Here is a 12,167-nt window from a genome sequence, read left to right as displayed (position 1 = left end):
CAGCAATGCTTGGCCACTATAAGATATCAAATAAACAGGTGCTGGTTCTGACCTTACTTACATAAGATATGCATTTACATTTGTGATCACACAATTAAATTAAATTACTGCGATCACCATATATTTTCATCAGTATGTAAACAGTGGAACAACAAACAAGTGAAACATACAAAACATCAACATTTTTGGTTGATAGTAGCCCACATCACATATAACATAACATAACATGACATTGACACATTGAATTAACAGAGGACAACAAAAGTCGTTGGATTCAACAACAAAAAAACCCTAATATGTCAAATTTCTGAAATTGTACATCTAAAAGGGGCCTGTGCCGATTCGCTATTAATGAAAGTCCCTGCCTATTGGGTCAAACCCAGAGGGTGCAAACTCAATGTGCATTCAAACAGGAAATAGATAGGGATTTATCCTATGTAATGTTCAACTCAAACATTCCGTGTGTGCCAGTGATGTCTTTTCAATGCACCCCTTGGTTCTTAATACTGTTGATATGTTTCAAATCCGACTCTAATTTGTGGGTTCTCCACAGAACACAGACATGCTGGACAGCTCAGTTCAATCATCTGGTATCTAACTGGCCCATTTCTACATCTGTATTTGAGCTCTGTCGCCTTGTTTGTTATGGATCTGCACTAAATGTATCTTTATCCTTTCAAGTAGTTAGCAAGAATTGTTTAATGATGGTTGATCTCTTGCCTGACTGCTTCGGCTAGCTTCGGAATGCTGTTAGGGACCTAGAGTGACTCCAAGGGGCTTTCCGCTTGCCTCCTGTTCTGGGGACATCAAAGATTTCTAGCAACTCTACAACAGCACCTGAGTTCTGCCTCCCTGCCAAGCAGTACCAATCCAGTCCTGGGCCCTTGGAAGTGGGTTTCTCCTGCCCAAACTCCACATTTTTCCCCAATGTGTCTACGTTTGGAGTTGAAATGGTAAGTCTAACCCACACAAAGTCAAGTACTTTTCATTATGTGGGTACAAGCGGTGTTGAAAGGCTATGTCTAAAACACCCAAGTCCAACACTTTTCCCAGTGTGGTGAAGTTTGGAGTTGGAATAGTATGTCTGAACCCTACAAAGTATACCACTTTCCCCAAAATGTTTAAGTTTGGAGTGGAAATAATATTACTGACCCTCTTCCTAAAGTCCAACACTTTCCTCAAAGTAGTTAAATTTGCAGTTGGAATAATAAACCCCAGTACCTCAACTTCAAGCACTTTTTACTTTTCCATATGATGTTAACTTTTGAGGTGTAATGATAAATCTGAAACCCCTCCATCCGTAGAAGTCTAACACTTTCCCAACTTTGGTCGTATTTGAAGTCGGAATAGTAAATGTGATATCCACAAACTGTATGCATAGGTACATTTATCTATCTTTGCTAAAAATCAAAAGGTTAAAGGTTAAAGGCTACAGGGATGTTATAGTAAGGTTCAGATTTTAAATGCACAAACCATAGAAATTCAGCTGTTATAGTCAGAGTTATTTCAAATAACTATAACTCATGCCCTGTTGTAACTATAACTTGCACCCTCCCAATGCAAAGTTTTTAATCAATATTGTTACTGCAAATGTTATAGTGATATTATAAATAATGTCATAGAAGATGTCATGAGCATGAGTGATGTAATATCTGGGCTAATTAGGAGTGCATTGCGAGGGAGCAAGTTACAGTTACCTTAAGGCATGTTGTTCTGTCACTGCCCTTCCAGCTTCCCCAGAGCAGTTAACTTGCTGCCCCATCTACCTCCTCTCTACAGTCTATTGTCCAAGTCTATCCACCAGCCCCCCCTTCCTGCCCTGCACAGTCCGATATGCTGCCACTGACCTACATTTAACTTGAAGTCCCACCCCTCCGGCCCTTTATTGCCAAATTCTATGTCCCATCATTGCCCTCCTGCTTAGCCTCTGGGCTCAGCTTGATGTCTCCACCCTCCTTCCCCCAGCCCTCCAAAGCCTGTGTGCATGCCCCTGCTTGTCCACTATGTTCCATGGACCTGCAACTTCCATTCCTATCTACTCTGAACTTTCTGTTGAGTTGCCACTACCCTTCCCATCTGCCCAGAAAAGTCGGATGGCTGCTGCCTGTGCCTACCACCTCCAACATACCTGTTTGAATACCATGCCCCTATCCACTCCCTTCTGTCCTCTAAAGCCCATTGTGCTGCCAGTCCCCTATGCCCTCCATGCTCTGTTTTGCTGCAACTGCTCCTCCTGCCTGCTCCGCATGGTCTGTTATGAAGCCCCTGCCCTCACTTGTCTGTGTTCCGCCCCTACCCCTCCCTTCTGTCCTCCTTGGCCCTTTGTGCCTATCCTCTAACCCTCTGCTTGCCATGCATGGTCTTTCGTGCTGCCACAGACCCTTCCACCTGCCTTGTGTGGTCAACTTGCTGCCCCGACCCCCTCTCACCTTCCCTTCGTTGTCTGTGTATATAGTTAAAGTCTCATTGCTACCCTCTGTTAGAAATGGGGTCTTTGGTTGGCAGTTAGGTTACCCCCTGTCCAAGCAAGGACCCTCACTCTACTCAGGGTAAGTCACACACAATCCAAATTATCCTGTTCCCACCCTCTGGTAGCTTGGCACTGAGCAGTCAGGCTTAATTTAGAAGGCAATGTGTAAAGTATTTGTGCAATAAATCATGTAGTAACACAGTAGAACACCACAAAAATACACCACACAGTTTTAGAAAAATGTGTAATAGTTATCTGGATAAATGCAGGTCAAAACGATTAAGATTTAATAAGTACACTTTGAAATATCACTTAGAAAATGAGATAAAGATTCTTTAGTTCTTAAAAAGCATCAAATGTCTCTTGCAAGCACAAAGTACCTGGTTTGCGTTCAAATTCTCCGCAAGGGACCGCAGAGGAGGAGATGTGTGGGAAACGGGGAGGTGTGGGTCGATTGTTCCGGCGCACACAGGCGATGCATCGTTTATTTTTCACACACGGATGGCTTTGAGTCAATTTCCGGCGTGTGGACTTGGATCCTCTTCGGGTTATGGGGTTTTTGGATGCCCCAGCGATGATGAGTTGAAATCCGGTGATTGCATGACGAAGTCACAGGAGCTGCGTTGATCCGGTGGGTGATTCGTGGAAATTTCTGTCACACAGCAGGCGCTATGTCGATCCTCTCAAGAAGTCGGCTGCATCGTTCCGGGTCAGCTTTGCGTCGATCCAGTGGGCTGTGCGTCGAAGTTCCGGTGGCAAAACTGGCGCTGCGTCGATCTCCTCGTCGGGAAGTTGGGCTGCGTTGTTTCCGGTTTGCTTGTGGTGAATTTTTCATCGCGATGCAGGCTGTGCATCGTTTCTTGCAGGCTGTGCGTTGGTTTTTGCCACACAAGGAGTTCTTTTGCAGAAATGAAGTCTTTTTGGTCCTGAGACTTCAAGGAACAGGAGGCAAGCTCTATCCAAGCTCTTGGAGAGCACTTCTCAGCACAGCCAGAGAGCAGCACGGCAGCAGCGCAACAGCAAGGCAGCAGTCCCTCTCAGAAAAGCAGTCCAGGTAAGTCCTTTGGGCAGCCAGGCAGTTCTTCTTGGCAGGTTGCAGGTTCTGGCTCAGGGTTTCTTCTCCAGGAAGTGTCTGAGTTGGTAGGATCAGAGACCCTGCTTAAATACCCAAATGTGCCTTTGAAGTGGGGGAAGCTTCAAAGAGTGGCTTAGAACTGCACAAGGTCCCCTTTCAGTTCCATCCTGTCTGCCAGGGTCCCAGTAGGGGGTGTGGCAGTCCTTTGTGTGAGGGCAGGCTACTCTCCCTTGACATGTAAGTGTCAGGCCCTCCACCCTCCCAGCCCAGAAAGACCCATTCAATATGCAGATGGGTGGAAGTGTGACTGAGCATCCTGTGTTTGGGGTTTGTCTGAGTGAATGCACAAGGGAGCTGTCAACTAAACATAGCCAGACGTGAATTGTAAGGCACTGAGGGAGTTAAGTGCAGAGAAATGCCCACTTTCTAAAAGTGGCATTTCAAAAATACTAATATTAAATCCAACTTCACCAGTCAACAGAATTTTATATTACCATTCTCGCCATACTAAATATGACCTGGTTACTCATTTCAGATCAGAAGCTACCACTCAAACAGTATATGAGTGTAGCCCTAATGTTAGCCTATGAAAAGAGCAGGCCTCACAGCAGTGTAAAATGAATTTAGGAGTTTTACACTACCAGGACATGTAAACTACACAGGTACATGTCCTGCCTTTTGTCTACACAGCACCCTGCCCTCAGGGTTACCTAGGGCCCACCTTAGGGGTGACTTATATGTAGAAAAAGGGGAGTTTTTCGGCTAGGCAAGTACTTTTAAATGCCAAGTCGAATTGGCAGTGAAACTGCACACACAGGCCTTGCAATGGCAGGCCTAAGACATGGTTAAGGGGCTACTTAAGTGGGTGGCACAATCAGTGCTACAGGCCCACTATTAGCATTTAATCAACAGGCCCTGGGTACATATAGTGCACTTTACTAGGGACTTATAAGTAAATTAAATAATCCAATTGGGTATGATCCAGTGTCACCATCTTTTAAGGGAGAGAGCATATGCACTTTAGCACTGGCTAGCAGTGGTAAAGTGCGCAGGGTCCTAAAACCAGCAAAAAAGTGTCCAAAAAGTAGAGGGAGGCAGGCAAAAAGTTAGGGGTGACCATCCTAAGGCTGTCAGGTCTAACACCCTCAATGGTATGTTGTGGTTCCAGTGCCCATCCCACCTGCCATCCACGGTCAGCTTGCTGCTCCTGTCTGCGACCTTGCCTCCCTGCACTCAGTTTTCCACGTGCAGGCCCCTATCCCCTCCTTTCTGCCTTGTCTCATCCATTGTTGTGCCCATGCCCACTCCCTCCTGCCCTTCATGGTCCAATATGTCTAAATTTTCCCTCCTGTCTGTCTGGTATGGTCAGCTTGCTGCCCTTGCCTCTTTCTCCTTTGCTTTCTGTTGCCCATTTGCGTGGCCATTTCCCCACCCTATTGCTCTCCATGATCCATTGTGCTGCACTGCCATCCTTCTTGCCCTATGTGGTGTATTGTGCTGCTGCAACCACTGATGCCTGCCCTGTAAGGTCAGTCTGGTGCCCCTGCCCATCTCCCTCTTGCCCTCAGTTATCAGAGTCCATGTCCCTACCTCATTTCTCCTACCCTCCATGATCCAATGTGCAATACTTGCCAACATTTTGAACTTGGTAAGAGGGAGATTTTGGATACAAAGCTGGGGAGTTGATTTTCCCGAATGACTTACATTGAAATAGAGGAGATGTTAGGCAGGCAACAGATAAAATAAAGCCCTTTTGGGAGCAAAAACATCAGTAGCCTCTTGCCTGAATCACGTCTGTTGGCATGCATGGTTGTGCTACCACTGCCTCTTCTTTCTGCCCTCAATGGTCTGTGATATTGACATATCCACTCTTGTCTGTCCTACATGTCCTGCATGGTTGGTTTGATGCCTCTGCCCCCCTTTCACCTGCCCCCCATGGTCCATTGTCCTCCCCCTGCCCTCAACTATACAAGTCCTTGCCCCTAAGCTATGCCTCCCCACAGTATTCTAATGAAAAACTAGATTGATAACATTCTATATTTATTACACATGTGTGACGCCTGATGTCATCTTGATGTAATCAAAACTCTAATACCTAAAGCATTTCCGTTTGAAATTATTATAACAATAAAACAGTCTTATTCCCATTGAAATTATGGTTAGTGCTCTAAAAAGCTAAATTGAGAGCATATTTTCTGAGTTCTCAAATACCGGTAAAGCACTTTTTCTATTAAATTAAATTAAATTATTTGCTATCTTTTTTGATCCAGTTGATCACTTGTTTATTTGCTACACTCAGAGGAGAGGCTATGGCATTACGGCCAGAGCTGCAGACTTTACAACTGGGGAACAAGGTTCGGGTTTTGGCTTCAGCTCGACATCATGTGATCCTGGGCAAATCACTTAAACTCCCCATGCTTAACACTGAAATGAATGTGTCCTTGTAAAATGTGACTGATGCTCATGTAAAGCACTCCAATACCTTTGAGTCAAGTCTGCACTATATAAAATTGCACAAAAACTAAAAGATTAAGGGCCCGATTATGACATGGGTGGAGGGAAAAGCCCATCCACTGTTTTCCTGACAGATAGGTTGCTGCCAGTGTGGCTGCCTCCCCTTCTGCCCCATTGCGAGTGCGTGGGCAGCGCAGGGGCCCCTCTGGTACCCCCAGCACCCTGGCTCCGCCATAGGGGTGCTACCACCATGAAGTCACTGGCGGAGATGTTAGTTGTAATCCCCTGCCCTGGTGAATTAGAACTGCCAGCACCACCACACCATCGTCCCGACCAAAAGTAGTGGTGCTGGAGGTCTGACTATGGTGCTACCACCGCAGTCGTAATATGGTGATCAAACAGTCACATTGGCAGCAGTCCGACCACCACAGGGTTGTAATAGGGCCTAAGTGTTTTGCACAGTTCTATCATTGGGCTATACTTGGGCTACATTAAGATAATATTTGTGCGACATTTGGGCTCTTATTTCTCTGGTGGACATCTTGGGAGACTGATCTGTTATGAAGCTCCCTAATTTCCTCATTTACTGCAGTATCCCCAGTAGAAAATGCTTTCAACTTTTCCACTTTGAGTACATCTTGATGGGATTCAGAGGTGCCACATTTTTGAAATGTTAGCCTCCAGGTGCTCATTAGAAAACTGCAGTAAAGCTGCTGATCATCAGGGATTTACCTGGCAGCCTGCTGCTGGTGTTGAAAGTGCATGTTTCAGTCTACATGTCAGAGTGTGTTAATGAAACAGAGGAAGATATTTGAGAACCTACTTGAAATGTTCCCTAATTTTTGTTTCTACAACACTAACCTTCATTTCTATGACAAATGAACCCCCTCATTTTGATCCTTTCTAAATTTTTGTTTTATTGTTTTACCAGTTTTATTCAATTAAGATGGTTCAGGTTTGCCACACTTTTGTCACAAGTAAGACTGTTGGCATTCTAGTTGTTCTTTAGAACACTCTTGGAGGACGCAGTAGAACATAAGGGAATCAACTGGCAGGCTGCTCCTGTTGGAAGTACATGTTTTACTGCGAACGTAAGACTTTATTTTCATATGACTGAAAAAGATAGTGTGAATTTACTGAAAATATGCTCTCATTTTAGCGTCTGGAGCACCTTTCATAACCTATATGGGAAAATCATGAGATTATGTTTTTCTCTCAAACACGCTTCATGAAATCCCAGCAGAAGTCTTTTTTCACAGGGTAAACACAATTCCTAAAATTAGTATGGCACCATCAACAAATGATTTATATTGTAAATAAAATCTGTACTCACCCTTGATATGTTCTCCTTTTTGTGAACCTCAACATCTGCCTTTCACTACAATGCATTTCAATGGGGTCCATGCCCCAAAGTCCTTCAACGTTTGACACCACAGCATGTATATATATATATATATGAATATATATATATATATATATATATATACACTTTCCTCTTCTTGTAAAATTAGAGGATCAGCACTCCAGAGCGTGTATACTCAGTAGTTTATTGTATGTTCAAGTATATATCGAAAATGATAAGATCGAGACCACTCTACATCGAAAAGCTACCTCGACAAACAGCATATTGCATGGTGACAGTTTCCATCCTATGTCTTTGAGGAAAAGTATACCATATGGAGAATTTATAAGGGTAAAACTGAACTGTTCTACAGAAAAAGAAATGGAATCCAAGTTCATAGAAACTCGACAAAGATTTATTCAGAGAAAATATAAGGAAAAATATATAAATCTTGGAGAACAAAAATCGAGATCTAGAAAAAGAGAAGAAATGTTAAATAAATCCACATTATAGAAAGTAAATAAAAATTCTACCATAAGAATGATTCTGACAAATAGCAAAGATAATCATTTGAATTTGAATATCCTCAATAAATACTGGGACATCATAAGAAAGGATCCAGATGTTGGAAAGCTCGTTGGAGCAAGACTGATGGATACATATTAGAAGGTATCATCTTTACGAGATCTCTTGTTGAACAGTCACTTTCAGTTGATAAAGTCTCCAAATTGGCTACCAACTCAAACAACTGGTTTCACATGTTGTGGGAAGTGCAAAGCCTGTCATATAGGGGTACATACAAGAGAATATCAGGATTATAAAGGCAATCCAAACAGGATTACTAAAAGAATTACGTGTAATACTACCCACGTAGTGTATATAATTGAGTGTGGATGTGGGCTACGCTGCGTGGGGAGCACGATCTGCCCCTTAAAAAAACGGATTTTAGAACACAAGAGAGCTGTGCAAAACAAAGATTTGAACTATGCTATGGCAAAACATTTGAGCATACATAAGGATAAAAATTGGACAAACATGAAGTTGGTATTGCAATTGTTGAAAAAAATTAGAGACGAGGGGATCGGGAGCTAAGGTTAAGGCGTTTGGAATTACGATTAATAATACAGCTCAAAACAATGGGGATGAAGAACTTCATTACCATCTGTGAAGAACAAACACTGTGACAAAATATGTAATTATGTATGAAATAACAAAAATCTGAGAAAGACCTTGGAGGGAATGAATATCAAATTGTTGTGAAATAAGGGGATAAAGCAATATATGTATATGCAAATGAATATGTATAATGTAGATATGACCCTGAAATTATGGTTATTGTGTATATTAGAATAAGGAACATGAGGTACATAAGCTTTCCCCGTACATAGCATTTTTTCAGAATGACAGGATATCCCTCTGATACATTGTATTCAATAGTTTTTCCTTTGGTGATAGGTCTCACACCTATTTAGTATTATATGATGGGTTTTTTTAACTTGCAATTTTTCTTTTTCTTTTGTGTTTGATCACTATTATTTTTAGTGTTGTTAGTATTTTTTATTAGTATTATGGTAAATGGGTGATGAAAAGTGATGGTTTCGGATTTGAAATGGTTTGTGTTTTATGTAATTTAGTTGAGACTACATGTTCCATAATGCACTTGGTTGGTAGAAGGATGAAAAACTATGAAAGAGACTCATGGGAAGGTGGTTTTTATAAACTGTGAACAAGACCGAGAGGTTGAAACGCGTTGGTGGTGGTATCGTTCAAAGTACATTTTTGGATAAAGCAATAAAACTCTCCTGGAGTGCAACATATCATTTGCTTGGCAATTGTTTGTTTTGGAGATATATATGTATACAGTATATATACTTATATATACATATATATATATATATATATATATATATATATATATATTTTACATATGCACGTTTAATTAAGAAACCAAAGGGTACGGGGACATTATAGTTAGGTTCTGAAATTACTTACATAAAGAAATTCAGCCATTAAAGTTAGAGTCATTTCAAGTAACTATAACTCACATCCTAAAGTAACTATAACTTGCACCCCCACCACAGTCAAAATGACTGATGTTCACTACCACCTGTTCCTTGTTCCTCCCAGCAGCCAAGGTCAAGACCTGGATAGCTGGGGGCAAAACAAGTGCCCATTGTTGTTCCCTGGGTTTGAAAGTATATCACCTTGTTAAAATTAAAGAAGTTTTTGGTAAGACAAATATAGATCATTTCCTAAAGCATTTATGTGTGCATTAGATAGGACAGGGATTGGGCTCTAAGAAAATGTCTAAGGACTTGGATCCCTAAATCATGCAGTACACATGTGTATAAACTATTGATATCAATGCTCAGAGGTAGAAAATCAACTTCTCAAGTAATATCAATAATGAGATGAAAAAAATTACTTGTGTCTCTAATTCATGAGGGAAGTATCTCCACAAAAGGATGCAAGAAAAAAATCAACATATTTAGATGCATTCTCCAGTAGACTCTCTCTAGCTGAGACTATTTGTCTATCAGGAGGGTTCTTAGAATATTTGTGTAGTTTAGCCCCTTCTGTGCCGTGGACATAACCATTACATCCTCGGCACGGAGCCCGGAGGTGCTCCCTCCGTGGGGTCCCCCCCAAACCCCCAAGGCGGGGATGGAAGGGGAAGACCTTCCCCTTCCACCCCCACCCCCCTGTAATGACATCAATGCGCAATCGCGTGCTGATCTCATTACCCAGTGCCGGTCGCACTGGAAGCCATTGCTTCCAGTGCGATCCACGGAGAAACAGGTAAGTTTCTCCTCCGGCGGGTGGGGGGTTTGGCCCAAAGTGGCACCGGGGGAAAGGAAAGGCTTTTCCTTTCCCCCGGTGTCTCTTTGAGCATTCCTGCTGCCCGATCGCATTGCGATCGGGCAGCAGGAATGCCCACTAGACGCCAGGGATTTTTTTTGTGTGTATATTTTGTAAAGTGTTGCATCGGGGAGCGGCCCCTTGGGCAAGGGTCACTCCCTTTTGGGAGCATCTTTATTGTGGCCATTTCTGCCCCCCTTGGGGGCAGATCGGCCTATTATTTTTAGGCCGGTCTGCCCCCAAGTGGGGCAGAATCTACTAGACACTAGGGATTTTTTTTAAAAAAATGTTTGCATTGTTTGTGTGTGGGAGCGGCCCCTTGGGCAAGGGTCGCTCCCTTTTGGGGGCATCTTTATTGTGGCCATTTCTGCCCCCCTTGGGGGCAGATCAGCCTATTATTTTTAGGCCTATCTGCCCCCAAGCGGGGCAGAATCCACTAGACACCAGGGATTATTTTTTTTTTAAACTATTTTGTAAATGCTTGTATTTGGGAGCAGCCCCTTGGGTAAGGGTCGCTCCCTTTTGGGGGCATCTTTATTGTGGCCATTTCTGCCCCCCTCTGCCTATTTTTTTTTTTAGACTGATCTGCCCCCAAGGGGGGCAGGAGCCACTCAGACACCAGGGAAAGTGTGTGTGTGTGTGTGTTAGTGGAGAGGGGGCAACCCCTTGGGCAAGGGTCGCCCCCCTTTGGGGGCACGTGTACCAAGGCCATTTCTGCTCCCCTTGGGGACAGATCGGCCTATTATTTTAAGGCTCATCTGCCCCCAAGGGGGGCAGAAACCACTAGAACGCCAGGGATTTTTTAAAATATGTTTATTCATGTGGGGGGCATTGAACTGTTGGCAATTTCTGGCCCCCTTGTGGGTTGATGAGCCTATTTTGTTTTAGGCCCATCTGCCCCCAAGGGGGGCAGAAGCCACTTAGACACCAGGGATAGTGTGTGTGTGTGTGTGTTAGTGGGGGGGGCGGCCCCTTGGGCAAGGGTCACCCCCCCTTTGGGGGCACATGTACCAAAGCCATTTCTGCCCCCTTTAGGGACAGATCAGCCTAATATTTTTAGGCTGATCTGCCCCCAAGGGGGGCAGAAACCACTAGAACGCCAGTTTAAAAAAAAAATATGGTTGTTTATGTGGGGCGGGTCCCCTTGGGCAAGGGGCACCACCCCAAGGTGGGCATTGAACTGTTGGCCATTTGATGGGCCTATTTCTTTTAGGCCCATCTGCCCCCAAGGGGGGCAGAATCCACGTAGGCACCAGGGATAGTGTGCGTGTGTTGTTTGTTTTTTGTTTGGGGGTGGGCCCTTGGGGACACACTACTAAAGGTATTTTCTGCCCTCCTTGGGGCAGATAGGCCTATTTTTTAGTAGGCCCATCTGCCCCTATGGCAGAATCCACTTAGGCACCAATTTCTAAATGCTTGATGGTGGGATGTTTGTCAACTGATGAAGTATTTGCATTTGTGATATTTGTTTTCCTCCTTTTTGTTCTAGTTCAAAGCTTTTGCTTTCTTTGCTGTGGCTCCTTGCGGTTTTGGCGGTGGTTGACCTGCGGTTTGCATAGTTGCATGTTTTAGGTAAGTAAAAACAATTTTCTCCAAAGGAGTATTGTTGCCATGCATGAATGACATGTTTGTAGGTGGTGTACTAAATGCAGGTTTGTGTGAAATTGTCCTTAGATTTGTGCACAATGATATTTGTGTTGTCTTATTTCTAATTTGCTTTTCTTTCTTTCTTTTTAGTGGGATATCATTGGTGATTATTGTGACGGTGCAAAGTAGTTGCTGGTGATTCAAGCTTTTTCAGGCAAGTTAGAGGTATAGTTTTTGAGTTTATAACTCTTACTAATAAAGCTACACTTTATTACTTATCTTACACAGTGCTGGTTGTTGGTGGTGCATTTGTCCAGTTGATTTTGGTAGGAAAGATCATGGCTAGCCGCAGGATGACCGCTCAGCAGGTGGTTGGCATG

The sequence above is a fragment of the Pleurodeles waltl genome, chromosome 5 (genome assembly GCF_031143425.1).
Source record: "Pleurodeles waltl isolate 20211129_DDA chromosome 5, aPleWal1.hap1.20221129, whole genome shotgun sequence".
NCBI classification, from domain to species: domain Eukaryota; kingdom Metazoa; phylum Chordata; class Amphibia; order Caudata; family Salamandridae; genus Pleurodeles; species Pleurodeles waltl.
Note: the sequence above shows the minus strand (reverse complement) of the source record.